This window comes from Rhea americana, unplaced genomic scaffold, assembly GCF_003343005.1.
Source record: "Rhea americana isolate MKP2758 unplaced genomic scaffold, rheAme1 scaffold_294, whole genome shotgun sequence".
NCBI lineage: Eukaryota > Metazoa > Chordata > Aves > Rheiformes > Rheidae > Rhea > Rhea americana.
The window spans coordinates 621,773-649,391 of NW_028186417.1; the positions used below are offsets into that span (position 1 = coordinate 621,773).

A 27,619-nucleotide genomic window follows, 5' to 3' on the forward strand; every position below is an offset into this window, starting at 1 on the left:
GCGGCTCGGCCCCGCTGCCCACCCCCCGCCGCCACAGGCGCCACCCCGGCAGGCGGCGGCCTCTCGGCGGTGCCTCCGGGGTGGCGGGGCCGGCCCGCGGCCACCGGGGCCCCGCGGCAGGCCCGCTCCCCGTCGGCGTGTGTGTGTGGGGGGGGTGTCCCACCTCCGCGGGCGCGGGGTTCAGAAATGGCACCGCTTTCACTCCTTGCTCGTGGCTTTTCGGCAGGGTGAGCCCCGCTGCTGAGGACAGCGGTTAGAAACTGAGAGGTGAGTTTTTACGAGGTCGAGGCGCACCAAGCGCGAGCTTCATGAAACCCACCAATATTGCGATGGAGCCGAGGGAGCAGAAACGCCSCATCTGTTTTCAGCTTGGCTTGCGCAAAGTTTAAAAACCCACAAGAGCTGGCCAAACTGATTACAACATGCTAGAAATATTTTTTTTCCATGCTAACGCTGAAAATTCTTAATTAAAACAAAACCGTGGCTCTCTAAGCTTTTCATACTTTGGAGYACAGACGTCCTCATCTGATACGTTAATCTAAACAACTTCCTCACTGAGATCTGAGGCTCARCCTATCCATTAAGTGGGTTTATGTGAGCTGCTCATTGAGCAGATTTAACCAGGAACTACTATACTCCCCCCCCTTTTTTAAAATAAATTAATACTTCAGCTTTTGACTGTTCATCTTAGGGTTGTTTTCCAGCAGTACTGAACGTTGAACTTTTTTTCTAAATCAACAGTCACCTAAAAACAGAGCAGTAAATTCTATATTGTTTTTGAAAACGTAGGAATTGCACACAYACTCATATTCAATATACATGCACTGTTATCACAATTCTTTTGTCATGTATATACAATTCATTTTACAACTGTACAAGTAAGGCACTTTGTCTGTTTTAGAAACTAGCTGCGATGGAGCCAAACTGTTGCTTTGGGACTGTGCACGTGGTAACCACAAAAATACAGTGATTTACTATGGACTTTGCAAAGCTAAATATAGAGCAAACATTTGGTTTGAAGCATAAGCTGGATCCTTCGCAGTGAACATGAGGCACTGCAGAAAGCGTCACTTTGTGCTACGAGAATGTTATCTTTCAGATTTTTCCATCTGTGGTTTCAGATTTTAACAGGAAGTTCAAACATACTTAATAATCTTAAAATATTATCTGCAGGCTAAAAAGATGTGTGAATTTTCTTTGATGAAAAATTATGGTCATATGACAAGCTACATAAACCAAAATTATCTTGAAGTTAAAAATAAATGTCTAGCCTCTGTTTCTTTATTTTGTTTCTGGACTTTATGCCACAAACACTATATGACAAGTGATTAACAGGATTTGACATAAAATTAGTATTCRTTTTTTCACCACTTAATATGCACCCAACTTTGTTTTAGTAGCATCCACTTCGAGCAGTTTTAATTTACAGTAAACCACATTCATAATCGTAATGSAGGGAAACTAAAGACACAGGGCACTCAAGCACCAAAGATCTGAGCAGACTTCAGATTAGGGCTAAACTGAGCATTTCTTCTTCAACGCGTTGTTACATCTTACTAGCAAAGTAATACGAGGGACTATCACATTTGCTAGAGCTCTCAAATTTACCAAATACCTGTCCCTCATCATAATATCAATCACAGGAGCAATGAGTCAATAAGGCTGTCCAGCTGTGGAAAGATAAAACATAGTTCAAAGGTGCCGCATGCCTTATGAGAAAAAAAAAACGTTTCCCTCAGTAGCTGACAATTCTTCCGAAATGAATGGTTTGTAGTGGAACTGGTCAGAGGGCGAGCTACTTACCAAGACAAAAATCCTCCAGAAATTACTGTCTTTCCCCATCAGCTGCCAAATAAATTATTCATGAATCAAGATGAGTTTGTGACTGGCACTAGGCTGTCACGGCCTTGTGGCTTTTATTAAATTAATGTTTTATGGAATATTTGGACTGTATAGAGGATATTGCCTGGAACCCTACCATTTGTTCTCAAGATTCTCATTTTTTTTCTCATAGAAAATTCCTGATTTCTTAGGTGGACCATCTTATATGCATTTCCCTTTCAATAGCCACTGTTTTGTTGTCTGTTTTTAATTTGATTTCTTCACAGGGTTCCTCTGGCCTGTAGGCTGCACCCACTGGTGAAGCAATTTTTCCTTTTCGTATTTAATCTTTTCTGTTCTTTAAGCTAGAGAAGATTCTTCCTGATCAGATACCATGGCATCATCAGCAACTTCTGCATCATTTTTGTGCCTGGCTGTACTTCCCGGGGACGCACGGTGGTAAGTTTCAACCCCTTTAGTTACAGTCTGTTACTGCTTGGTTCCTGCATAGCATTTTACATAGGCATCCCTCAGACACTCCTCATGCAGATAGACAGACAAACTAAGAAAACAAAGCAGGGAGCAGTTAGTTGATCTTAGAGAATACAGCTGATGAACATGAGAGAGTTCCTCATCCTACTAGGCATCTGCTAGGATCTTCATATATATATAGGTGTAKGAGCTTTAAAAATCTCAAGGGAAGAAAGAAATGCCCTTGGTGTAGACATTGCAAGGCTGCCTCCTGAAGCCTGATATGCAGGGAATATGGGTGAGAGTAGTGGGGGCACATCCTTTTAGGAAGCGTAGGGGAGGTGCACCCCAGTGCAGCTGGTCTGGGTTTCAGGGCTATGAGGAGACCACTCTAAGCTGTCACAACCTCAAACAGTTTCCCAAGTGTCCCACGGCAGGCCCTGCTGCTCTCRGTGTGTGCTGTACTTGTAAGAGGCACTGCAAGTAAAAAAGTAAGTTTCCTAGCAGTGAGGCTAGTGCTCCAGCCGCTGAACTGCGACACCATGTCTTAAAGTTGATAGTCATTTGTACAAGGAGGTGAATCTTTGATTCAAGAGCAACAGTTACTGAAAAAGATTCACAAGAAAAGCTTATCTGTTATACTTCTCTCACACAAGAACTGAACTGATGTGGCTATTACAAAACCCTGGCTTACTGCAAGCTTTCATAACGGGATCTCTGTTTTATTGGCATACAACTCAGGAGAATCCAGATAGTAGGAGCATTTAGACAAAATGTCATTGATAGGTGAGAAAAATAGGCAGTATGGTGAATTGATATTTATTATCCCCATTGAGTATCTGCCTTTGAGTCAACATCTTTCTTGTTCACGCATGATAAAATACAAGAAGAATCCCGTGTCAGTCACGCCAATGATAAGCTGGCAAAGTTGATGTCTTTAACATCCATCTTCTCCTTGTCACTTCTAACAAAAAGGTTTCCCATGTTGAATTGGTTGTTGGAACAACAGTACTTCACAYGGAATTTTGAAGTGTTTTCTTGTTAGATAGGATCACAACACAGTTCCACTATTGTGAGATCAAACAAAATCAAACAGAAAATAATTTCTGTTTTCCCTAGTGCAGACCTATGAATAACCTTAGTCRTTTAGACAAATGCTATTTCTTAGAGAAAGGACGTGATTACAGATCCTTACAATACATGTCATAAAGTGGGAAACTTTCCAGTGGATGGCCCTGATATAAGAAAAGTACTTAGCAGCTTGTTTAATTTTAAGCGTATTCTTTGTTCTGTGGAAGGCAATAGTTTGAACCCCATATTTACAGGCAGACCTCTATTTATGTGCTTTAAAAAATGAATGCTTATGAAAAGAAAAACTGGTGGATTGTTTTTGGTTTGAGAACTTCTCACTCCATACTGARGGGCCATATTTTAGCTATGGTAGATGGACAAAGCAGAAAAAGAGTATTTGTACTTCTTTAAAGGATCCTTTATTCCTGTATACGATATATAAATAATGAAAAGAAGGTATTGGTTGATTCTAGAGAAAAGAAAACACTGATCTTTTAAAACACAACTTCTGCATACAGCTTAAATATAATCTAGCAGTAGCAGCAAAAATGCTCACATGGAAGGCTGATACATAGGTAAACATAAATTCACTGCCAAGATGTATTATGGAGAAAGTAGTAAACAATACAGTTCAAAACACGTCTGGGATTATACAACTTCTTCCTTTTTCTTCAGCGCTTGTAGATAATTTCCCCCACAGGTTCTCCCTTAAGATCCACCCACGCACGCCTTCTTTTTGGCCCAGAGTGTTAGGGAAGGCCTTAAACAAACTGCATTTGTGCCAAACTGAACTCAGCTTATTTCAGAACTAAGTAGTTGGAGCAAAAAATCCACCTGCAATTTTAATGCAGCCCAACTGAAAGCCTGGCCCTGCYATTAGATGAGGAGGTCATTTGGCTTAACCAAAATCAACAGTGGGTCAGGAAATGGATGAGCTGTTCTTTCTGTAGATTACAAAGTGTTGGACGATCTTTGTTGCTCCTTAAAGTCAATTTTGTCCAGGATACCTCTGAACAACAACTTTGAGACACAACTTTCTAGAGGGTGTTCAGATATCGCCAAAATTTCGTCTGGGAGAAATTCAACTTTATGAGTGGCTGCAGTTCTGATGAGTTTACATTCTGATCAAGGTTCAGCTTCGGCATTCTGCTACATGCTACAGGAGCAAAGTGGCACGGGAGAGGTTAAGGCACCCTGGCCCTTTTCACAGTATCAGAGAGGCCTGTTCAGCCTGTGTGCTAGAGCACCTTTTATGGCTGCAGTGATACTTAAGAGGCTGTTTTGAGAATGTAACATACCACCTTCTTGCTCTGACACGATGGCTGCAGGTAACGCGGCGCCAGAGTCTTTGTGAGACTGTGACGTGCAGCTGAACAAACGAAGGACAAGGTGACACTAACGCAATCCCTTGGGCTGTTCCAGTTTAAAACAGCGCTTGACTCAAAGTACCTCATATGAAATATTTCTCTTGTCCCATCACAGGATATAAACAAAACATGCAAGTTTCATACCTTGCAAAAGGAAGGAGAAAACAATGAGATTCCAAAAGTTAGACAGTGTGTGTGTGGGGGGGGTCATACAAGAGTTGCTGGAGGATTAGCAATGCCGATTTTTTTGTGCTTTTACAGATGTTGCCCAGGAGTCTGTGCTCTTTCAATAAATCAATATATAAATGAATAAACAAAAAGGATAGTATTAAGTAATACAGGAATTCTCGTGTTAGTATGTGTTTTTGCATGTATCATCCAGATGGAAAATATCTGCCTAGACAAATCTGTGAATTATGCAAGCTCAGAATTCCTGAATAATCATTCCTTTCTAAGACAATGCAATAGTTTATGATACTCTTTTTTGTTTGTTTGTTTGTGTTTGTTTTGTTTTCTTTGTATTTGTGATAGGCACAAAAGTACATAAAAAATCCTCTCAACTCCAAAACCCAGAAAAACCTAAACACTGGCAATATGTTGGAGGAGAGAAACTAAAAATGCGGGAATATGGAGTTCTTTCACTAATATGTGCATATTGGACTGTTATTGGTCCAGATCAGCCAGGGATAGTAATTGATACTTATCCATGGTCTCAGCATTGGTAGAAAAGGCTCCCTTGTTTTCCAGTATGATTATCTGCTGATTGGTTTGCTGCACAGGAACGTAAGGCATCTTTTGCATAACTGGTAGTTTCCACTCTGCTCATGGTGACCAGAAAGAACGAAAACAAAAGAAAGGGTGCTGTCCTGGTGCAAATCAGCACAGAATAAAAATATATCTATCCAGGCCTGGGAGAGGAAAGAAAAAAAAAGTGATAGAAAACATCAAGCTCCAACTCTGTCCCGAGAGCCGCTGCTGGCTCAGAGCAGCATAGAGGGCTAACTTAGGACGGGATTTTAGCGCAACTCTAGAGTTGCAGTGACCCTTTTTGGTCTTCTCAGGAAACAACTACACAACCAGAGGAAAAGGAGGAAAGAAATAGGCAGTAAACTCTCCATGAACAGCAATGCATTCCATGAAAAGGGCRACAGATTTCTGAGTAGATATCTGAAGAAAAAAAAAAGAAAGAAAAATGCACAAGCAGATACAGAGCAGCTCTTCATCCTGCAGCTATTGAATTTGTTACAGTTTCATCACTGATTTTGTGAGGAGAAGGACCAAATACGCTGGTAGRGTTCATCCAAACAAAAATGTAATTTTTGTTTTACTTTGAGTTGTACTGGTTAAAAAGTTACTAGTGTTTATCTAGCCTGACCTCTTTGGGGAAGGAAAGGAGAAAAAGAACATTACAATGTAAAGTCAATGCTTCCTTCACAGGCTTAGGAACAGAAAGGGAAAATAGTAATTGGGAGGATAAATGACAAAAAAATCCTGCTTATACTGCTGTTTGGGGAAAATTATGTAAATATTTATGCAAAGACAGCTTTGCAGAGCTAGCAAGCTGCAGCAGAACTCCCCTTGACAGAGTGCACAATCCGCTGTTGGATCAACAGCCTGAAAAAGCAGATGTGCCAATTTCCTGTATTTGATGATGATGGCTCCTAATTACGCCAGAGCTGTGGCAATGTCCTCTCTTATGTATGACTCTTAATTTTGTTTCATGAAGTCATCTGTGCAACGTTCTTCCGGCGTGCAATCATTGTCAAGTTACAGTCACGAAGGGCTTCACGCTTAGCAACAACGCTAGGCAGAGCCTGAAACTTGTGAGCATTGTTTTCACGGGCCATTTTGGGCACCACCAAACAACGTACAAACCACACACAGATACCATTTGCCATCGAGATGGTAGTCACATTTAGAGTGTGAAATTAATTCCCATACAAGCGATGTATACAGCTGAAGTCCTAAGTAACTCCGTAAAATATTCCCTGGAATATTTTTCCTGGAAGCTTCCCTGGAATATAACTTTCTCAGTCCTATAGCAAGGATCCATTCCACTGACATTTCGTAACCTTCAGTTCAGTGCTGTAATACAGTGTGATAAAGCTCATTCCCGTAATTTGACCAAACATAACTCATTTTAGAGTTTGACCAAAAATCCACTGTGATTTGGATCTAAGYCTTATTTACCTCTCGTAGGTTATACAGCTTGCTGGCAAAGGAACGATCTGCTGGGGGGCAGCTATTCAGCAAGTAAGTGGGAGCTCAGCAGAGACTTGTGCTTAGTGAGGCTGCTGTTAGTTTTCAGGGTGGGGGGGGATGTTCCCCATGTGTTGTTTTTTTGCTGGTGGAGGTTTTGTGGTGGCATTATTACCGGTGTATTTTTGGGCGAATTTTAATGCTTCCCCCTGCCTCTTTTGGAGAGCCGTCTCTTTCCATTTTTTTACCAGGTTGTGTGGATTTTTTCCCCTTTCTGCTTTTGTTTCTTTTTTTCCATCATTTTTTTGGGCAGTTTTGGAGGAGGATCCCCAGTTTTGGAGTTTCTTCATGTCATTTTTGTTTAGTTTATTCATTTAGGTGCAGGAGCTTCTATGAGTTTGGGAGAGGCTTTGGGGGKTTTTTTTAGTAGCTTTTTCCCTTGTGTGAAGTTTGGTGTGGAGGGGAAGCTTGTGGCCAGCATTTTTTTGTCATTCCTCCCTTCCCACCCTTAACAGCTCTTTGTGGGATTTGTTCATTCACTTTTTCATTCAGGTTCTGCTTTCCTTAAACTGGGTTTGCTGCTTGTAGTTRCTTCCAGGGGTGCCTGCAGCTGATAGCAGCTGTTATGTGTTCCTTGACTATGGATTTGTGATTATAAAGGCCTGCACCTGGGTCTCATGTTTTTTCTGCTGGGTATGGCTATGGCCCTGGGGATAAGCTGTGGCTATGCTCCCAGACCTCAGCAAATAGCAACTTAAGCAGTTTGCAGAGTGGGGGTGTGAGGGGGCCCAGAAATTCTGCCTCAAGGGTTGTTGGGCAGCAGCATTGGTGGGGCTCTCCTGAGGGGCTTGGGGCCCAGCTGGGGCCTGGCTGTCCCTGTCTTCTGGGGAGAGGGTGTTGCAGGAAGGCCTGGTGCTGACCTTTATAGGTGGTGGCTGCCCTTGGCCTGTGGGAGTTCTGCCCAGGTTACTGGGGATAGACATGTTGGGGCTGCATAGCACAAAGGAGGGTGAACTGAAGATACCAAACCCTTCACAGAGACCTTCTGGAGGTAAGTGCTTGAGCTTTGGCAGCTGGGTATGGTGCTGGCTGAGATGTCAAAGTCAGAGAGGCTGGGAGCTTGTGTCCTCTGGTATCTGCAGAAGGGCTCCTTGTGCCTGTTGATGCTAGGGTCCATGCAGGGCACCATATTCAGTAGCCAAGTGAGTCTTTGGAGCCAGTTAGCTGGTGAACACTTGGTGGTGATGATGCCTTCTGTGCCCTGATTATTTCGGGTTAGTGTATTTTTCAACCCAGGAGTCTCTTAATAACTGGTGCTGCAAACTCCARTCAATGCTTCTAGTGTATGTGTTAGGTGAAAACCTAAATTTACACAGTAGACTGGGATTTCTACCGTGGTTCTTCTTTGCCTTTTATCTGTTGTCAAAAGACTGCTCAGAAGGAAGTGCATTTATGGGTGTGTTTATCAGTGAGTCACCAACATGCTAGGTTATTTACCAACTGAGCWGTTCTAGTAACTCAGATGTGTGTAACAGTCTTAATTACCCTATTTGTGTAAGCAGTTGCTGTGTCTGGGCAATAAGTAGAGTTTTGTGTGTTTGTGTGACAATACTRTTTCTCAGACAGGAGTGAGACAGATAATTATATCTTAACTGACTGGTACTATATTTTCATGAGTCTGGAATGGCCCTTCCTCAAGCTCTCAATGCTTTAAAAGAAGCTAATTTGTACTATACAGCAAGTAATACTAATAGGTCCTGTTATCTGTAATTGATGAGAGTGGTTTTTTTTGTTTGGGGTTTCCCCCCCCCCCCAAAATTGGGTAGCTGTGATACATAGGAGTGGAGTAGTATTGTCTGGAATTCCAGATTTCATTTTAAGCAGTGATGTTAGCAGATCAGTAAATACAATGATATACCACAGACAGGAAGGGTAACATCTCTTCACTCATGGATAAAACATCTTTATCAGTGTTTCATTTTTGTTGGTGCCTTGAAAATGAGAAGTTCAATGAGGCTAGCTTGGAAAGAAGCTCCATGGATCAACTACTCGGGATGTAAAAAGCTCAGCAACAATTTGGGTGACATTTGCAGTTGCTACACAGTAATAGTCACAGAAAAAGACATAGGGTTCAACACTGCAATTGTGATATGGCCATATTTTAGTAATGATGTTGAATTCCTGTGCTCTCCTGGCTTTCACTTCTCCAAGAAAGAACTGGAGTAACAAAGTCAAAGCTTTGTTTTACAAAGCCAAGCAAAAAGCAACTTAGCATGTGGTACCAAGACTGACCTTCCAGCGTGTTTCTTCAAGCTCTTTGGAAGAATAAGACTGGCTTTCTGGTTAAGGCTTGAAAGCTGGATGTGCAAAAAGATGCTATCATTTGAATTCCACTATTGTTTTCTGTATGGTACGCAAGAAGTTGTCTAATCATTTGATCTCCATCTGGGTGACAGTGTTCTTTGTTTCCACCCCACCCTCTCTTTATCTGGGATGTTTAGATAACAGTGCACAAGTGACACTGCATCTCTCACTGAGGTCTTCCATAGTGCCAGTAACTATGTGCCCCTCACTTGCAGGGGACTGACAGCGCTTGTTTTGTGCCTGTCCTTTCTTGGTGGTGTCTGGTATATGACTCCTGTTTGGATTTGTGTTGTGCACAGAACTCCTGTTGTGATTGCCTTGCACGATCTTGACACAAACATCTGATACAGGCTCCTATGGGAATCTGTCCGATTCCCTCTCTAACAGCAGTAAAAACAGGCTTGTGTTCAGCCGCAAATGGAGACCTGTTTGTATCTTGCAGTGCTTACCTTTCAAGTTTAAGAACTGTTCATCTGTTTCTGCATGGAAAAAACTTTTCTTTTTCATAACASCGTTATAGCACAGAGATTTATCATGAACTGTATTTAGAATGGGGGTGTTTCAATTACTGCTATAATTTCTGTTCTGTACAAATAGAGACAGTTTCAGTCACTGGCTAACTCATTTCCCGAGTTGAGGGTGAGTCATTATGTATTCACCTGGGCAGTTCAGACATCTCACCTGTATAGGTTTAAAAAAAAAAAAAAAGTAAGCAAAGCTGCCTTGAGGCACGCTTGCAGCTGAATGAAGACAAGCTGTAGTGCATACGCCCCTATCTGTTTCCTGCCAATACTATAGTAGCCTCTTTCTTTATCTGTAGCATTTTTTTGGTTTTGTTTGCTCATTTAGTCTTTCCTGTTCCAAACCTTCCAAGAAAGGTTGGAACCAGCTGCACATCAGGAAGAAAGTGTGAGTCATATTGGACTTAGGTAGTTAATGCTCACATTTTGAAAAAAAAAATGAAAAAACACACACACGTGTGCATGTGCACGTATTGGAGACCCTCCCACCTAGGAAAAGAGCAAGAGGATGTTACAGTTGAACTGGATTCATTCTGGACTGCTCTGCTGCTCTGCAAGTAGGGTTGTCYTCTTGCTTTTTCTAATTGCTCCCTCAGGAAATACAGATTTTTGGGGCTGTGTATTACCAACTGCATTAGTTCCAGTAATTTCCCCYTCCTAGGGATGCTTTGGAGTCTTTGCAGATACATTTTCAGCACCTTCCATGTTATCTTCTTAGCACTTAGCACTTCTCAAGGCTAAAACTCTGTTAAAAGGCAGTCACTTATTAGTGGAGTTTGGTGAGGAGAGGTGAATTGTTAGCATCCCCGTTTACCCAGAAGGGAGCTGAAGTCCAGAATGTGGCATCACCTTGCCTAACTTCCAAGTGTCCTGTATGGTAAACATCCAGAGTGAGATAGTCTTTCTGGGAGATGGAAAAGACAAAGGTAATGTTTACCTGACCAAATGTAGGCATCTACTTCTGGATGAGCTGAGTTGCTTCTGCAAGCACCAGAGCCTAGCATGCAAAGCTTGTCTAGACACCAGCGTAGCAGCTGTCTGGTTAGCTGGATGATTGCCACCCAAAGAAATTGTACAGCTTACCAGTAGTCCCAAGAGCCAGAAATCCAGACTTTGTTTCCAGTTCTACTGTTCTTAACTGTAAAGCCACTTTCTCGTAGAGTCTACGGTCCCAGCCATGCTATGAGTAGCACAATGATGACAATTATTCATGTGTTTACTGTGTATAGCATATTTGGTCCTGATTGATTTTTAAGTTGCTTCACAGATGCAAAGTGAAAGGCAGGGTATATACAAGAATTACAAGGAAACATAGCTATTTTAGGCTTGAAAAATGCAACTGTTCAAAAGCGGACATCAGCTCTGCACGTCCTTATCTACAAGAATACCCCCAGAAAATCATGTCCTATATATCAAACCCAACTGATACTCTCCTCTCATGAGACATGTCACAGGAGCCTGGATGAACAGAAGTGAAAGACTAAGCTGAGTCATCAGCTAGGAGTCATCACCTTATTGCCTATCTCATGAAAAACTCTTTGTACACACTGTCAAAAAAAGTGACTGCTCTTCCATCCTTGTTTGTTCTGAGACTGGACTGACTGAGCACACAGTACCCCCAATTCAGTCCATCTGGACAGAGGGAAGTGACAGGAGTGTGTGAAATAACTCTGGATGTGCATGTTATGAGCAACTTTTAGTGAGGATCATGATTCCCTGGAAAGATGGGGAGGTAGGGGGGAGTAAGTGGTGAAGTGCTAATGTGAAAACAGGCTACTACCACAAATCCTTGCTGCTCTGTCTGTCACCTGCCTGTGGGGCTGCTTTAATTCACTTAGCTGTTAGGGGACAATAGTGCCTAACCAGAAGGTGACTAGAGATGCTGGTGTACTACAAGTTATTTTGGCTGCCTAATGAATTAATAGCAAAATAGATCTGGTAGATTTAAGCAATCTAGAGATTGGCAACTCRAGTAGATATTTTTGCAGAACTGTTTGATCATAACTGTGAAGTTAGTACCTAATAGTAAAGATAGCAAACCTTGCTTGGTGCTATTTACTTTGTCTCTCACTAACATCTAATTAGAATCATAGAATCAGTAAGGTTGGMAGGGACCTCTGGAGATCATCTAGTCCAACCTCCCTGCTCAAGCAGGGTCACCTAGAGCATGTTAGACAGGGTTGTGTCCAGGCGGGCCTTGACTATCTGCAGAGAAGGGGACTCCACAACCTCTCTGGGCAACCTGGTCCAGTGCTTTGTCACTCTCCCAGGGAAGAAATTCCCCCTYGCGTTCAGGCGGAACTTYCTGTGCTTCAATTAGTCCAGTGTAGTCATTAGAAAAAGAAGTGCATGTGTGTGTGCATGCCTATAGGTGTGAAACACAATGCTACTTTATATTATAGCTTGGCAGTATGAGGGGACTGAGTCACTATCTGATTGTATGTAGTCTTCAGATATGTGACCCAAATGCAGCACTATGGCCTTCCTTTTAAACYTAAAAATCAACAGAAATAGTCTTGTGTGATATTTGAGACCTTTACTTTCTGRTGCTTTTTCCACGTGCACTACAACTCTGGAGAAACATGTACTATGTCTTTGCTGCTGTACAAAAAAAGTTCTCATACCTTTGTATAAAGGTTTTCAGTGTATAAAACAGGCAGGCTGAAATCTCTGCCCTGTATAGTTATCTAAAATTCCCAAGTTTCCTTGAGTAAGCAGTGTTAAAATTGTATTTCTTACCTTTTGTCTCATGGGAACTGAGAGCATTCAGCACCTTTTGGCAAGTATTTCACATCTTGCAGGATGAGATGCTTGGTCACCGAATGTATCTCACTAATACGGAATGCCATGATATAATTTAGAAGCTCATTAGAGATCATGACCATAGTGACAGATGTTGGTAAGAAGTAATGCAAAGAGAAATAGGAAGCTGTTTGCTACAAGGATGTTAGAAAAAAGGTTTTGAAGAAACTTTTCTGAAATATTTGAGGGGTTTGAATATGATTTGGAAGTTCTTTTCTAGGTTTCTAAGTGTGTAAATTGCTTGGAAATTATGACTAAGGGTCTCAAAACCCTTAAGTCTTTTTTAAGAAGTTAGTCTTGCTTATGACTGAGGCATAATTTAGATGAATGTCTAATAAAACAGACCATAAACTTAGGCATGCCATTCCCTTATACAAATTTTTCCCCACTTGGTAACTTTGTGGGTTTAGTGCGGTCAGGGCTGGGCCATTGCTGTGAGATGTGAGAGCTGTTTCTTTGTAATGCAGAAGTTTGAGCAATTTACTGCACATTTAACTTCACTGTAGGTCTATGACACGCGCTTTTAATAGAGGAACTGATAACGACCACTAAAATGATGTTATTTTGACAATTACCAGAGTAAGGATGAAATCATTAGAGGCTGTACTGAGGTGTATGCTTTTTCTTTGTATTACCCACTTCCTTTGGGTTGCATCATCAAGACTACGAGACAAATCTTACAATGACAAATCTTTGTCTGTTCAGGATTTAGTTCTTAGTCTGTTTCTGCAGCTTAAAGGGAAGGTGCAGTTAATGATTGTTTTGGGGGGAATATCTTTAAGGGGATATTTCATACACTTTTTGAGAAAGAAGAGGGAAGAGCAATAATACAGAGTGTACAGCTGTATAAATATACATCACAAACCAGTATAAGGCCATTAGTCTCATTAAAGCATGCACAGTACTTGTGACTGAGCAAGTTAAGCGAAAGCATTAGCATTTCATCAAGACTCTACCTTTACATTAACTGACATGTGCCAATTTCTCAGAAACAGACTCTAAAATTATCCAGTTTTGCTCAGGCTGTTTCAGCAACTTCTGAAGGTTGGTTTGCTCACTTCCTTGCACTCCAGGAAGTACAATATCCTACTTCCAAAGAGGCTTCCAGCCAAGCAGCTCCGCCTACTGCTGCTCAGTGTGTGGGTGGCAGAATCTGACCTCCTAGGGTAATTCAGCAGATTGTCTTATGAAGAGTGACTCAGAATTGAAAGTGAAGACGAGGTGCTTGTGTATTAGAGGCTGCTCAGGAGCAAAATGGTTTTCTGTAGAAAAGCTTTCTGCGAACAGAGTTGGAAGTGCCTTGGCCATCACTGATAACAGGAGCCCCAGTCTTCACTGCTCTCAGATGCTCTCTGCCTTGCTCAAGTTTAGAGCACAGAGGTATTTTAAAAGTGACCTGAGGACTGTTGGTTATTCTCACAAAGTAACGGAAGTCAGTTAACAAAATGTTCATTAGGCTRTGTCGGTAACTGGGATTATGGGCATGTAAAGTCACCTGATGGAAAAGATTATCCCGTAACAAACATTCCTAGCAGAAAATGAGTTTTCTGTTCCTGCAGTGCTGTTCTTCTGAGGTTTTCCATCTGCTTTACAAACAAATCTGACTGAGCCTAGCAACACTTCTCTGAGGAACAGCATCTCTCATGACAGTTTCCAGCTGTCTAGACAGACTAGATCACCCAGGTGCCATAGTAAATTATGGAGAGAATAATAACCATTGTCATTACAGAGGGAAGGATGCTACTGTAAGACTAAAGGTGTCTGTCCAGTTTGATGGCTTTGCATCTGATCCCGTCTAGTTAGGCACTAAAAACATGAAGCATCTAGAGAGGGTTATATAAAGAAATTTAAGAGAATGACTTCAGATAGTTCAGATAACTGCGCTTTTGGAAATGTGGGCTCAGCAGCTTTGTCCAGTTGCTCCTTATTGTGCTGAAACCCCTCTGCTTCAGAATTAGGCCAGAAAGTTAGCACAGACTAGCAAACAGGATTCTCAACCGAGACCGGGCTCAGCTCTCAACATAGCCATTGCAGCTTGGTAATCTTGGTTTAGCTGCCCCATCTCTTTGTGGCCCCATCTTGACTTTATCTTCTGTGAGGACAGAAATGATTGTAATGCACTGCGGGGCACTGAACAGAGTCAGAGCTTTGAGCTGATATCATGGCACAGATGATCTCCATAAACTGTGATGACATTAATCTAATGTATGCGTTCTTCTTCAAATGTGACTACCAACAAATACAAATTCTATGCAAATAAGGCACTTGCACAGTATGTGCAAATGGTTGAACATCTGAGGACTCAAATATTATATCAAGTTTTTCACATATAGGCATGTTCCAAAATTTGCTGTTACAGAGTCCTTATGTGTTCCCATGGGAACTTTCAGGTAAGGGAAAAGAATAGATTAGCTGTTCACATTTGGTTAAAAGGAGCACCTGAAACAGAACCAAGCTTCTTTTGCTGGATTCTTTGTGTTTCCCCAATCCCGTAACTCAGCACGTGCCTGGCTGCTCAAAAGTACTTCCACCAGGGTCTGTGGCACCCCTTGGTGAGAAGAAAGGTGAATGTTAAGCATTCCTCAGAAAAGGAAGCATTACCCTCTGCCAACTGGCAAAGAGCAAGTGCTGGCACTAGATGCAGAACAGAAATTATTCATTCATTCTGCAGGAGCACATATTGGGAATCCCACTCCAAGTCCTTATATGGCTCTCCTASCCAGCCTAGCTAAGGCCCAGACAGCCAGAGGGATTTTTGGTGTCCGAGTGTCCTATTCACACTGGGAAGCTTATTCTGACAGCAGCTCAGTGAGGCAAGGAAGCTATGACTCCCTTTGACAGAAGAGAAAAGGAGACAGAGTAATGTGATATGTTTCAGATTGCAGAGAGCTTGCAGGAAGCCAAGGAATGAAGAGATGAGTTTAGATCTCCATACTTGTGTCCAGCAATCAAGAGAATTTGGTTTGCAACAGAAAAAGATAAGGTAGATACGAATGTGAAGTGTGATTGAAATATTACGTGTAAAAACGGGATGCAGACTCAGGGGTACTTTTAGAGAGCTGTCGGGGACTAAGGGAGTTTCAAAACTGAAGTGGGTCTTGAACAACAAGAATATACTGTGTAAGGCAGAGATTGTATGGATCTACAAGGAATGACAAAAAATAATCCAATGGTTCATGAACAGGATGCCAGAGTCAGTGTTCCAGATGGAGCGACAAGAACTGCTGAGATAAGATGAGGACCTCAATGTAAAGCTGCTCATAGAAAAGATGCAAGGATCTGTTCATAGATGCAGAACAGCTGAGATTACTCCTCCAATTTTAAGCTAATGTCTCTGAAATTAAGGTCGGTGATTCATGAGAAGCAATAAGTCTGTTTAGATGGCTGTATCCCAGTTTAGAGGGCTATATCCCAGATAAGAATTTTTCTCCCCTAAAAATATGCCAGTCTTTGAGATGAGAGCTCTAAAATCGCCCTCTAGAGGAGTGAGTCTGCCTCTCTCTCAACTGAGATGCACACCTGGCTGGCTCGGCCAAGGAAACAGATGCCCACGGTAAGCTGTGTCGGTGCTCACCCTCTTCATTATTACTAGTGTTTGTGATTTTCGCTGTTCATCTTGTGCTCACTGCTGTAGTTATGCCAAAAAACTCAGATGTGTCAGCAACTGTATCATACCCCTTGCAGCCTTCCTACACCCTTTCCCTCCACGCCCTTGACCATCCAGGACAAAGGAAGGAAGGTACTCTGCAAACTTGCTGTATTGATTGCTTGCAGGAGATGGAAAAAAAATGCCGTTGTCAAATATTTAGCATCAAACTGTGTGGGACAAGGTCACATTTACATTATAAGCAAATAGTTATTTCATGTGTAGCCCCCTTTGATTAAAAAAAACAATCCCTTTGCCAAAGGTTGGAGTTAGAGCCAGCAACCCATGGTGCATTGCTATAACTCTGTTCTTAGCCCATTAAATCACCAGCTTGTTCATTCAAGAGGGATTCAAAAGGGTTAACCTTTGGTCTGCTGTAAATGCTGATGTACATGAAACAATTCTATCAACATGCTTTTTTTTTTTTGGCTCTCTTCCCTTTGTGTAGCATGTCTTATCAATGACTGCATGATTTGGACAACATCTTATCAGGCAACTGCACAGTGCCAGCCCCTTTACTTTTCTTTTTCCTTCATTTTAGGTTGCAGCTTGGCGTACCCTTGTTTTGGAACACAGAATGTTTTGCTTATTCAGCAGTTTTTTTCTCACTGTTGTCCATAGCTTTAGTTGTTGGACTGTGTGTTGGACTGCTTTGCCTTTTTTTTTTTTTTTTTTTTTTTTTTTTTTTTTTTTTTTTTTTTCCCCCCTTCTCCTAATGGGTTTCTTATCACCTTTCAAAATGTTCTGTGATTGTGCATAGTTAGTTTTACTGCACCAAGGGAAAACTGTGGCTTTTCTGATGGCCAGATTGTGTGTTTGTTTATTCTTCTTTTTATTTTTGGCTTCTTAAGGGTTTTTTGCCACTTCACACTCATTTTTTTTCTTTTTTTCTAATCCAGACATTGCTTAAACTCAAAGCCAAAATTTCTTATGGCAGCCTCTTGTCACCTACTGGCTAGAACAGAATAGAAAAAAACAACAGGTCCCCAGCAAGATACATTCTATCTTGGTGAATCGTGAAACTAGGGAAGTAAAAAAGGTAATTTTGAGGGCTTATTTTATGACAGACGGAAGAAATATGGGCATTTATAAATGAGAGACCTAACTTCACATAAAAGATGATCCTTTTTGCATGTCACCTGAGTTCTACAAAAAATGCTTTTGTGAACTTAATGAGAGGAAAGCAGAATCCTGGTCAGCATGGGGGGCTGGGGTTAGGGTGGGGGACTGGACTCATTTGTGAATCCAGACTGTTAAGATTCAGAATAATGAAGTGGAGAGTAGTCAGAGGAGTTTAGTTATAAGCATGTCTGTTATGTGTGCAGGAAGAAAGTTAAGCATAAGACCACTTCGAGTGAGGTTGTGCCTGTTGAAAGGGACATTATAGTTGAAGACTGGCAAGGAAAGAAAACAGTAGGTCTGTGACCCATGTAATGTCGTCATGTTTGGAGATGGCCAAAATTTAAGAACTTACAGTAGGACAACTTTTTACTGAAAGGTTTTGCAAGCACATGATTATTTTGCTGTTCTTAACATTTTAAATATCAAAAATGATGACTGACAGGAAAAGTGTTTGACAGAAGCATTGCAAATGCTTTCTCATCCTATTCCCCAGCCAGCTCTAGGTTTGCCTTGTTTACTGGTGTTACAAAGAGACGCAGCAGAACTAAACACTGGCTTTGGCAGGGATTTACAATAGTCGTCTCTTCAGACCRGAAAAAAGTAGAACAACTTGCTAACATATTTGATCACACCCATAATTTCAATCTGCATGTACACTGATTATCCAAAAGACAGGCGATCATGACTGCAGAATTTTTAAACCATTTGTTGTGAATAGTAAAGTTGAATGTTAAATAGCAACATTTTGAAATACTTCTTCATAGCAAAATCTCAAGCAAACATGACAAGCTCTCTGCAGATGAGACCAGTATACAGTTAAGACTCATTGCCAGAGATGATAAATGGGGATTATTGCTTTACTTCTGCTTTCCTACCAGTGCTGGCTCTGGAAGGAATGCTACCACAGTCGCTGACATGGTCTGAAGAGCTTTTACTGAAGCTCAAATGCTGTATGTGTGTGCTAGGACCAATCTCTACAAGTTACTCTCCCATAGGCAAGGAAGGCACTGCATAGCTCTGTGCGTTGCCCTAATGCCTGTGCTCTGACTTCTTAGGTTGCTGCACAAAAAGATGCTGGCACAGATGCTGGTGGCCTTTCTAAGGAGAAACCTGCAGCTGTGGAGTGCGACTCCTTTGTGTCTCTACTAGTGAGCAAATGCCAGCTTGCCAGGACTACTCCTGAAACAGGTCAGAATCTTGCAGCTCYGATGCTATTGAGCACGTGTCTGAAATCATCTGTTTCTCCACAACAATTGTTTCCTAGAATATATTCCCAAAGGATTTGTCAGCCTACTGGCTTTACATTAGCCAGTGAGTGGGGCCAACCAACCATTTTTCCCTGGGAGACTATTCCTGGTTTAACAGACTTGACTCAGTAAAAACTGATAATCTTAAATGCAGTTTCCTTTTCTTGCTTTCATCCTATTAGTTAAAACAGGCACTGTCAGACTGAAATAATGTTTCTTTGTTCTACTATTAGATTCTTGTAGATCTTGTAGATTGCTGATCAAAAAAGGGATCATTTGAAATAGGTAAAATCCCCCTTTTCCCTTTTTTTTAATTCCAATTTAAACTGGCTTTGGAAAAGATGGAGGAATCATACATAGAAAAATGTTAAAATGAGAACTGAAGTAAATATAGTTTAGTAGTATACTAGTTACAGAATGAACAGCATATTGTATGTGCTGTGTTAGAGGTATGTTATGAATAACAAAAGCACTGGAGCATTTACATATTTGTTTTCAGAAATCCTGGCAGTTGGATTTCACCATTCTGTGCCTCTTTGCCAGAATCACTAAACAGTGGTACATATGGCTTCTGAAGTACCATATGCCGTAGAAAACGTTAGCTGATGCCTATACTGATGCGACACACTATAGTCTTTATTTAGATTTTTTTTGCAGTTTTGAACAAAGAATATTAGATCATGCAAAACATTGTACAAGCAGTATGTAGTAGTACATACAGTAAAACATAGTACACTGCACCCAAAGAAAAGCAAACTAAAAAAAGGAAGGAAATTATATTATTGTGAATTAGAACGTTCATGTGCCAAGAAATGTATCAAACAGCATGACACTGTTTTATACTGCTGAGGCAGGAGATTTTCTCGTGCTTAAAAGCAAAGAGTTAAGAGATGGCTCCTTGGATGTATGGCTTTTGAATCAAACCTCCATTCTATGACATGCCCTGTTCCAAAAAGTACTTGCACTTAAATTTAAGTGTGTGCTTAAAATCCTTTGAAAGTGAAGGAAGCATGTGCATAAGTGCTCTTCTGCCCAGAGTTCTCATTGTAGGAACAGTGATAACTGTTCTCTCCCACAGAGTTGTCTGAAAATAGTGACAATGAATACAGTTTTAATGAGTAGTGAGAAAAACACCTTGAAATAAAATGCCATACAGTTTCAGACAAAATGAATCACTGAGTTCAACGTGGAATTAAGAGAAAATGGGTTTTTGTTTTGGCAACAACTTCAAAATATATATTTTTTTCATCTTGACAGCCCTAATTATTACCACATTTACATAGCCAATGTCAATGGAAACACCAAACACAGAGGGAGAGCCCGATGCCAGAGCTGTACAGCACCATGAGCAGCTGAAAAGGGAACATTGTCCTTGGGGGAAGGAGAGCAAGGCATTGTTTTGCACGGCCATAATGCCCATTCTGAGCAGTCTCACTCTCTTTTCTTTCCTTTCTCTTCTGACTCATCTGCATGTAGACCACTGCCATGCAAACACTTAATAAGCTTAACTTTAAGCACCAGAGTAGATCAAATGGGATTACTCACATATTTAAAGTTAAACAAAGGTATAACATTTGGAGATTGGGCTAGAATTATTAAATCTCTACCTATTAGTTTATTTCCCGCTTTTAAAATGTGTCTAGTTTCGTTGCCTGTGGATTCAATTTTACAGGTGTCACACAGCTTGTGAAAGAAGCATATTGGTGTGGTACTGTAAGCGTTAAGCTATGAAAAGGAAAAAATGGTGTGTGTTTAATTTGCAAATGTTTAGTTTGTTGGGGCCAACCAACTAACCTAAACCAAAAGCAACTCTGAAACTAAACAGAAGATGGATAACACTCAACCCAAAATGCAGGATGATTGTGAAAACTTCCCTGGGAGGTCAGAGCAGAAGGCTGAAGGACAAGGGCTTAAAACTGAGCCTGCACGTCGGGTGGCTGGGCAGGGGAAATTGGGGGGACTGCAACTGCAGGATGGGAAGAGTCCTCAGATAGGCAGAGCACACATGGCGTTAGAGATGGTCAGCACCATGGTGGACAACACTAGCATGGTGGGGGAAGCATGGGTATTGTGCTGTTAAGGGTCCACAGAAAAAATGTATGTGGAGATGTAAAAGTACAGATAAATGCAGAGAGGCCAATACTGGGGGGAAAAGCTCATCAGTCTTTGGCTGGCCAAAAAAAAGCTTTTTAATTCTGGGGGAGGAGGGTTGTTTTTTGTTTTTAAGGCTCTGGGAGCTGCCTATGGTATTTCATCACTTTGACAAAAAAGCAGTTGAAGAATTAAGATCCTGAGGCTGTCATTGAAATTCATCTTTGAGGCAAGGACTGTATGTTCTTGTGTGTAGGTAGCATTTTGCACGTTTTTGAACCACTACTTAAATGAATGGACGTAAAAAGGAGTAGAATCTGAAGAATTAAATGCAGAGGAATGAGGTAAGTTTTTACTTATTTTGAAGTTACTTCCTGGATTAGCTGTAAATGAAATGTTGGATCGAGCTCAAGCCTTGCTATGTAATTGTAATGTTATGAAAACAAAAAGAGGGTAGCATTAGCTAGTTAATCCTCACTACGACCACTTCAGACAGTTTTGTTGCCACAAACGAATGCCTGCAACTTCCAAGTGATCTCTACGAGTATAGAGGGCCTCCTGCACTCTATCCAGGCTATAACCCTTCACACCAGGTCCTGTTATGGCCAGCACAGTAGCTGGCTACAATTTTGAGGCAGCCAAAAGGTCAGGCCACTTTCAGCACCACCCTTACATCCACACTGCCACAAGGTGTTTTAGTCACTTGACAGTAACAAGAACCTTTTACAAGAGCTATGAACGGAGGGAAACGAAGCCTCTCCTCATGCAAAGATGTAGTAGCAGGGCTGAGCAGGTGCCTCTTCCCTCCATCTCTCACCTCCAGATCACTCAAAGGAGAGCATGTTGTGTGCAGTGAGCACCTGGACTGCTSCAGTTATACACATGCTCTTTTTAGGCTATAAACCAAGATGTCAAAACCAGCTCCAAGCYCCCTAAATCAAAAGCATGGAACATGTCCACTTTGGATTGGGTGGACTCCCAGAGAGGGAAAACACCTTGAGTCAGATTAATGAGCAGTTTATGTGCAGCGTCTTCCCCAAGAAGGCAGTGGGTGGTGTCTGAAGTCCCTATGTGGAAGAGCAGTTCTGGGCTTGTTGCATCCAGACAACAGCAAGGCAAGCTCTGCAGACCTGCCCTGCCATTGGCTTTGAGTGGTTTTGAAGAGCTTTTAAGTTGCTTGGGTTTTTTTAACCTTCTCCCCCCCCCCCAACCCCCCAAAGAAAAAAGGCAAGGAAGAAACCTCTCTGTACAACACACCCCGAATAGCATCTCTGAGTCCTCACTRTTAGCTTCACTGTTGAATTTCACACCCGTGTGAATGGATCCCAAGATGTGAGACGCTGATGCGTTCACAGGCCTAAAGCTGCTTTCCAGGCTACCTTGACATGCGGCCGCCCCATGCTGAAAACCTCACCTATCCTTTATGGGCACGAACACACAGTCTGCTGGATTAGTCTCATTACCTGTGCTATCAAAAAGCATCTATTGCTGCTTGCCCAGTATCTAGGAAAGATGTTAACGCTTTCCCTACCTCAACCTTGACTTGCCACTGTATCTCCTGTGTGCTGCAATTATTAAATGACACTTCACAACTTCATCTCCTCTTCTGCTACATCTGCTTGGTGCTCCCATATGCAACCCCACTCACATCCCTACCATCTAAATGCATCGTTTCCTCTGTTTCTTGCGCCAGCATGGAAGGAAGCCATCCTTGAGGCAGGACTGCCTTTGAGCTGGCAGCAGCCGAGTGACTGGCATTGGGCACTGCTGCTGAGGCTCTGGCAGGCCGTTTAGCAGAGAACCTTGGCTAATGACTGTCATCCACACCTAGCAGATGTGCCACTGGCTGCCATGCCAGCTTTTTGACATAATACGGTGGTACTGGACACGATACTGCTTGGGGAGAGCTGCAGCGTAACTTTTGCCTTCAACACAGAATTCGGTCTCACTCGCAGTTAGGTGAGAGAAACAAAGCTGTGCAAGGGAGGGTAATAAATCGGTGTCTCCTGCTCCTCGCCCACGTTTTAAATCGGTGCATAAATCATATTTGTGTTGGTTTCCCTCACACGCCAGAGGCCTAAAAAAACAAAAACAAAAAAAACGCTTTCCTCCCCGCCCCGTGCTTTCAGTGTCGGCTCCAGCTGGTGCTTGCAGGCAGCCCCCTGCCTCTGTGCGTCCCCCTGGTCTGCCCTGGCGTGTCCCAGGCCGGACCCCGCGCCGACACGCGTGAGTGAGCGTGGCCGTGGGAGGGGCGGGGGGTGCTAAGCACGGCAGGCGCTAAACGTCTCCCGTCCCCGCCCCGAGTCTGATACCAAAAAAAAAAAAAAAAAGAAGAAGTGCCCGGGACATAAATCGTGTCACCGGCAACAACGTCTTCCGTTTCGTCTTTCCTCTCCTGCCCTCCATCGGAAGGAAGGGAGCATTTACCCACTCACCCTGCAGAGGGATGCCGCGGCCGGGGGCCCGGGGCTGCGGGCTGCCGCCCCCACCTCCCTCCCCCGGTGTGGGTGGGGGGAAACTCCTCCAAATTCCGCTGCGCGCCCGCTCCCCGCCGCGCTGGGGCCGCCGCTGCCCGCCCGCCGGCTCCGCGCCTCCAGCAGCGCCCCGCGCCCGCCCCGCCGCTCCCCACGGTGCCGGCGGGCGGCCCGGCGGCCCCGCGCCCCTCCCGCGGGCGAGCGGTAATCAAAAGGGGCAGCGCCTGCGGAGCGGGTCCCCGTGGCGTATCTGCCTCCTAATCCCGGCAGCAATTCCGAAAAGCGGCGTTATACAAGGGCGGCCGCTAATCCCGAGCGCCGGCAAATGCCTGTCGGCGACCCGCCGCCGTGGGGGGTGTGCGTGTGCGTGTGCGGGCGTGTGCGTGTGCGTGTCGGTGCGGCGTCTCTTCAGCCTGCTTTCGGCCTCGTCGGGGAGACGTGCCCGTGCAAAGCGGGGGGAGCGGCGCGGGGCGAGGCTGCCAGCACCAGCCGGCCGGGGTTTTCGGCCAAGCGGTTTTCTCTCGTGGCATCGAGGAAATCCGGCCATTTACCCTCCAATTCCCCGGGGTGCGGGGCGGCGCGGCGCGGCGCGGCGCGGCGCGGCGCAGCCAGCAGGGCGCGGAGGAGCCGGGCGCGGCGGCGCTGCTCTCCCGCCGCGGCTCGCTCGTCGCGCCCGCGGTAGCACCGCCGCGCCGCTAAACACGTCCGTTTCCCGCTCCCCGCTCTTCCACAMCCCCCCTCTTAATTTTAATCTGCACCATTACTTTTTATTTTATTAATTAGGGGACCAGGGCAGATAATGGAGAGTCGAAGCGGTAAATTCCCTGCTCGCCCCGGTTCCTGCCTGCTCCGGCAGAGCACCCTCAAAATAACCTCTCTGGGAGTCAGCTATTGCCTCCTCGGCCTCTGCTAGGCACTTGCCACCAGCCGGACTCAGGAGCCCGGGAGATGCAGCATGCACCGGGCAACTTTCAGGATTTCTCGTTCAAATATATTTAGCTACGGCTAGCATGGGGAAGCGGGAGAAGGATTGTTCCCTCCAAGCCAGCTGAAAGTCAAGTTCAACGCAGCGTTTCTGAGTTGGGATGTTGTGGATGCTTTGGAGGAGGGAGTGATGGGGAGGGGGGGGCTCGACGCGAGGGAGATCATGTAAAAATGATCTGGTTGCATGAAATCCATCGCATATGAAGAAGAGCAATGCAGCTCATTTTGCCACTCTTCCCGTTTTTTCCTCAACCTCTTTATCTTTCAATTGAAAACCAATTAAAGGTTTCTATAAATCTGTTAGCATCCCTTTTACGTGGGGCCCGCTGATGCCTGCTGTATTGCCCTTTAGATGCCTCTTCCTTTTTTTGTTTTACAATTGTTGTATCAATATAATGCTTCCTTTCTTTCTCTGTCTCTATAGATACAGATATACAAGGCAAACTAAAGGTTTCGAATGCTATTCAGTGCCTCCTCATTTGTCCTGGAGCCTTAACAGTGGTGCCCTTTCTCTTCTGGCTGCTTTTCCCTGCTTCTGGAGCAGCAGTTATGGGAGAAGCAGATGGCTACTGATTGGGTGAGCTTTGTGGCTTTAATACTGAATACTTTATGGAAAAGGACTTTATCATGCTTGGTTGGTCAGAGGAACAACGGGATGAGATTTATGACTAGAGAAAATAAATCTTTTTAAGTTTCAGGCTCCTTCACACACCCCATGTCAAGTCACTGTAGCAGAGCCAGAGCTGAAATCCTCTACATCTTTCTTTTTTTCCCTCCTCCCTCCCCCCCCCCCTTTCTTTCCTTTCACTGCTCTCCCCACCCCCTCTCTGTCAGTGTTTAGCAAACCTCTGCAAACTTTAGGGACTGTCACTCACTGGAGCACTGGAGGCCTTCACAGCCCCGCAGGCTATGAGGAGAAGGAAAAGACCATCCCTAGCCGTGGATCATCTGCTGCCTCGTGGAAATATGTTAGGGACTCAGCTCCTGTGAAGGCTTGTGCCTGTGTACGCCCAAAAGCTGCAACTATCAGTCCCTGTGGGGAGTTTTGAGTSACATCCTAATAAACTGTACGAAACAGAGGCCGTGTGGCCTCTGGAGAGAGGTGCCCGGGTTGGACGGCCAGCCGCTCACTGACTCAGAGCGCAGATCTCCCGAAGCGCGGGCAGCCCCGCACTGGCCCCACTCTGATGCCCCCCGAGCAGGGCAGCCTCGAGGCGGGGGGTGGCCCCTTCCCCYCGGAGTGGCTCCCCGCACCGGCACCCTCTCGCCTCTGCCGAGACACGGCTCCTGCTGCTACCCGGAGCATGCCTGYGATCACGTCTCTCTCTTTCCGTAAGGTCTCGCACCTCGGCTGGACCGAGGACTCGAGCTGTCTCCGGGAGCAGAGCGGGAGAGAAGCRGGGGCCGCRCAGCGGGTGACTCCTGCCTCAGCAYGGGCTGCTGGCAGTGGCTCTCAGGGACAGCGGCACGCAAGTACCAAGAGGCCCAGGTGCMTATCAGAGTGAGATAAATACATTTTAGTCCTAGTGTGGCTTCCCCCTTTCATTTTCCTGCATTTCCCATCCCATAGCAGGCTGTTTAGCATTTTTTGGAAGCTAAAGCCAGGCAAAAGCTTTACACATCTTAGACAATTCTGATGCTACTGTTAGCTAAAGTAAGCAGGAAAAACAAGAAACTATCATTAAAGAAAATAATTTTGAGATGCAAAGTAAAAAGTGATTTGAGGTTATAGATTAGCCAGTGTTCTTGTTTAATTAACCAGTGTATATGACATTCAGTGCTTCATTTTTGATAATTTAAAAGCAAATTTTCTGTAACACTTTGGTGAATATATGCATTGATACCTAAACAGTTTCTGTGTTTAAAGTATTCTGAAAGAAGTTTGGAGCAAGTTCAAGTACAGTCAGGGACTGAAGAAGTAGCAGAGATGCTTATGGCTTCTGCAAGCTGTGAGAAAAAGTGTGGAGGGGAAGGGACTCTGGGTCCCACTGTGACTGCCTGTGGCTGCTGGCTGGAGCAAGAGTGTTTTCTCCTTTTTGGGGTGAGTTACAGCAAAAGCTGGAATCTGGCAAAAGGGACTTTGCAAATGCATGGTGTGGCAGTGATTTTAACATGAAAGTCCCAGGTGCCATTGCAAATATCAGTGAGATGAGACTGAAGGGTCAAAGGAAATGCAAAGGGACAAGGACCGTGGGCTCGTTTTGGAGCCGAGCTGGAAACAAGATAGGACACGTCTTGCTGGTAYGCCTCAGTGAGGCCTTCGTGGTAAGAAAACGTCATGTTTTTTTGTAGGATTGATACATCCCCAAATGGTCTCTGTGCCTCAATTTTAATGCGTGACTGTTGGAAGAAGTACTACTTCTCTGCCTCTGTTTGCTCATCTGCAGTGTGGGAATAATGCTGCTGACATCCCTGGTACAGGATTTCCTGAGGAAAAGCATCATCTGCAAGCCTAGTAACAGTTAAATGTGGAAAGAATAATTTGTAATTCAGCTGAGGCCCCTGTTTATTTCCACTACAGAGGCCTAGCCATGGTGCTTGTCTCAGGGGAAGGGTACAATTCTGTATGCATTTCTTTAGGCACCAGGAAAGCTTGTGGCATGCTCCGCATCGCGTTCACAGTCATTTCCAGTCCGTCTCGTGCTCTTACCCACTCCCCCTCCGAGGACCAGAGGCCAGCCGTGCCTCTGAACAGGAGCTGGCAGAGACAAGAGCAAGGCAGCTTTGGGAATCCCTCCGTCCCTCCTCTCCACCATCCCACAGCACCGCCTAAATGATCACGGCTGGGTTTATGTGCTTCTGGGAATTTAAGTGTTTTCTCAGGTTCCTCAGCAATTTTATTTCATGGGTGACTTACATTTATGTAATAAAGACACCTGTGAGCCGGTGCTTGGTTGCTGTGTCCTCGCAGGAGTAATCGTACATCTGTAGGCTTCATGCATGCTCCTTGCCATGCCACGACTTTGAGGCAGCATCTCCCAAGGGATYTAGGAGCGTCTCTGACCACGGCTGACCACGGATTGCACGGCCTCTTCCGGCCTCTCTTCTCCCCCCTTCTTGGTGAAGTCCAAGGGAGAAAAAGGAAGACTTCTCCAGTGCAAGTCTGGGAGGTGTCTTGACATCCTTAGGGAGACAGATCCTCGGCCCTTTGCAGCCATCCCCATGGTAACTCACCACGGGAGAAAACTGGTGCTTCCCTCGGTTTCTGGGAGGTTAAGTGAATTTTGGTGGTGGCAGAGGCTGGGCAGTGGCTCCAAGCGCCCCCAGGGAGCGGTGTGGGGCGGGGATGCCCCCGGCCCGCTCTCCCCCCCTTCCCCCGGCAGCCCTGGGCTGGGCCGTCGGAGGGCCCGGACGGGGCTTCGGCAGCGGGGGCTGGTGCTGCTCTGCCCGGGGGCGGCCCGCGCCCCCTCCGGCCGCGGGGCAGACCCCGCCGGGGGCC

The 27,619-nt window shown here is 44.3% G+C and overlaps 1 long non-coding RNA gene across 1 annotated transcript; it reads left to right on the forward strand.

The window, feature by feature from the left end:
• The first annotated feature begins 56 nt into the window (after positions 1–56).
• LOC146593458 (uncharacterized) lies at positions 57–25,750 on the forward strand. The gene is made up of 7 exons (XR_014896376.1): positions 57–137; positions 227–267; positions 2,187–2,280; positions 18,440–18,572; positions 20,979–21,066; positions 24,605–24,757; positions 25,518–25,750. It is a non-coding gene; the product is annotated as an uncharacterized LOC146593458 (long non-coding RNA).
• The last annotated feature ends 1,869 nt before the right edge of the window (positions 25,751–27,619 follow it).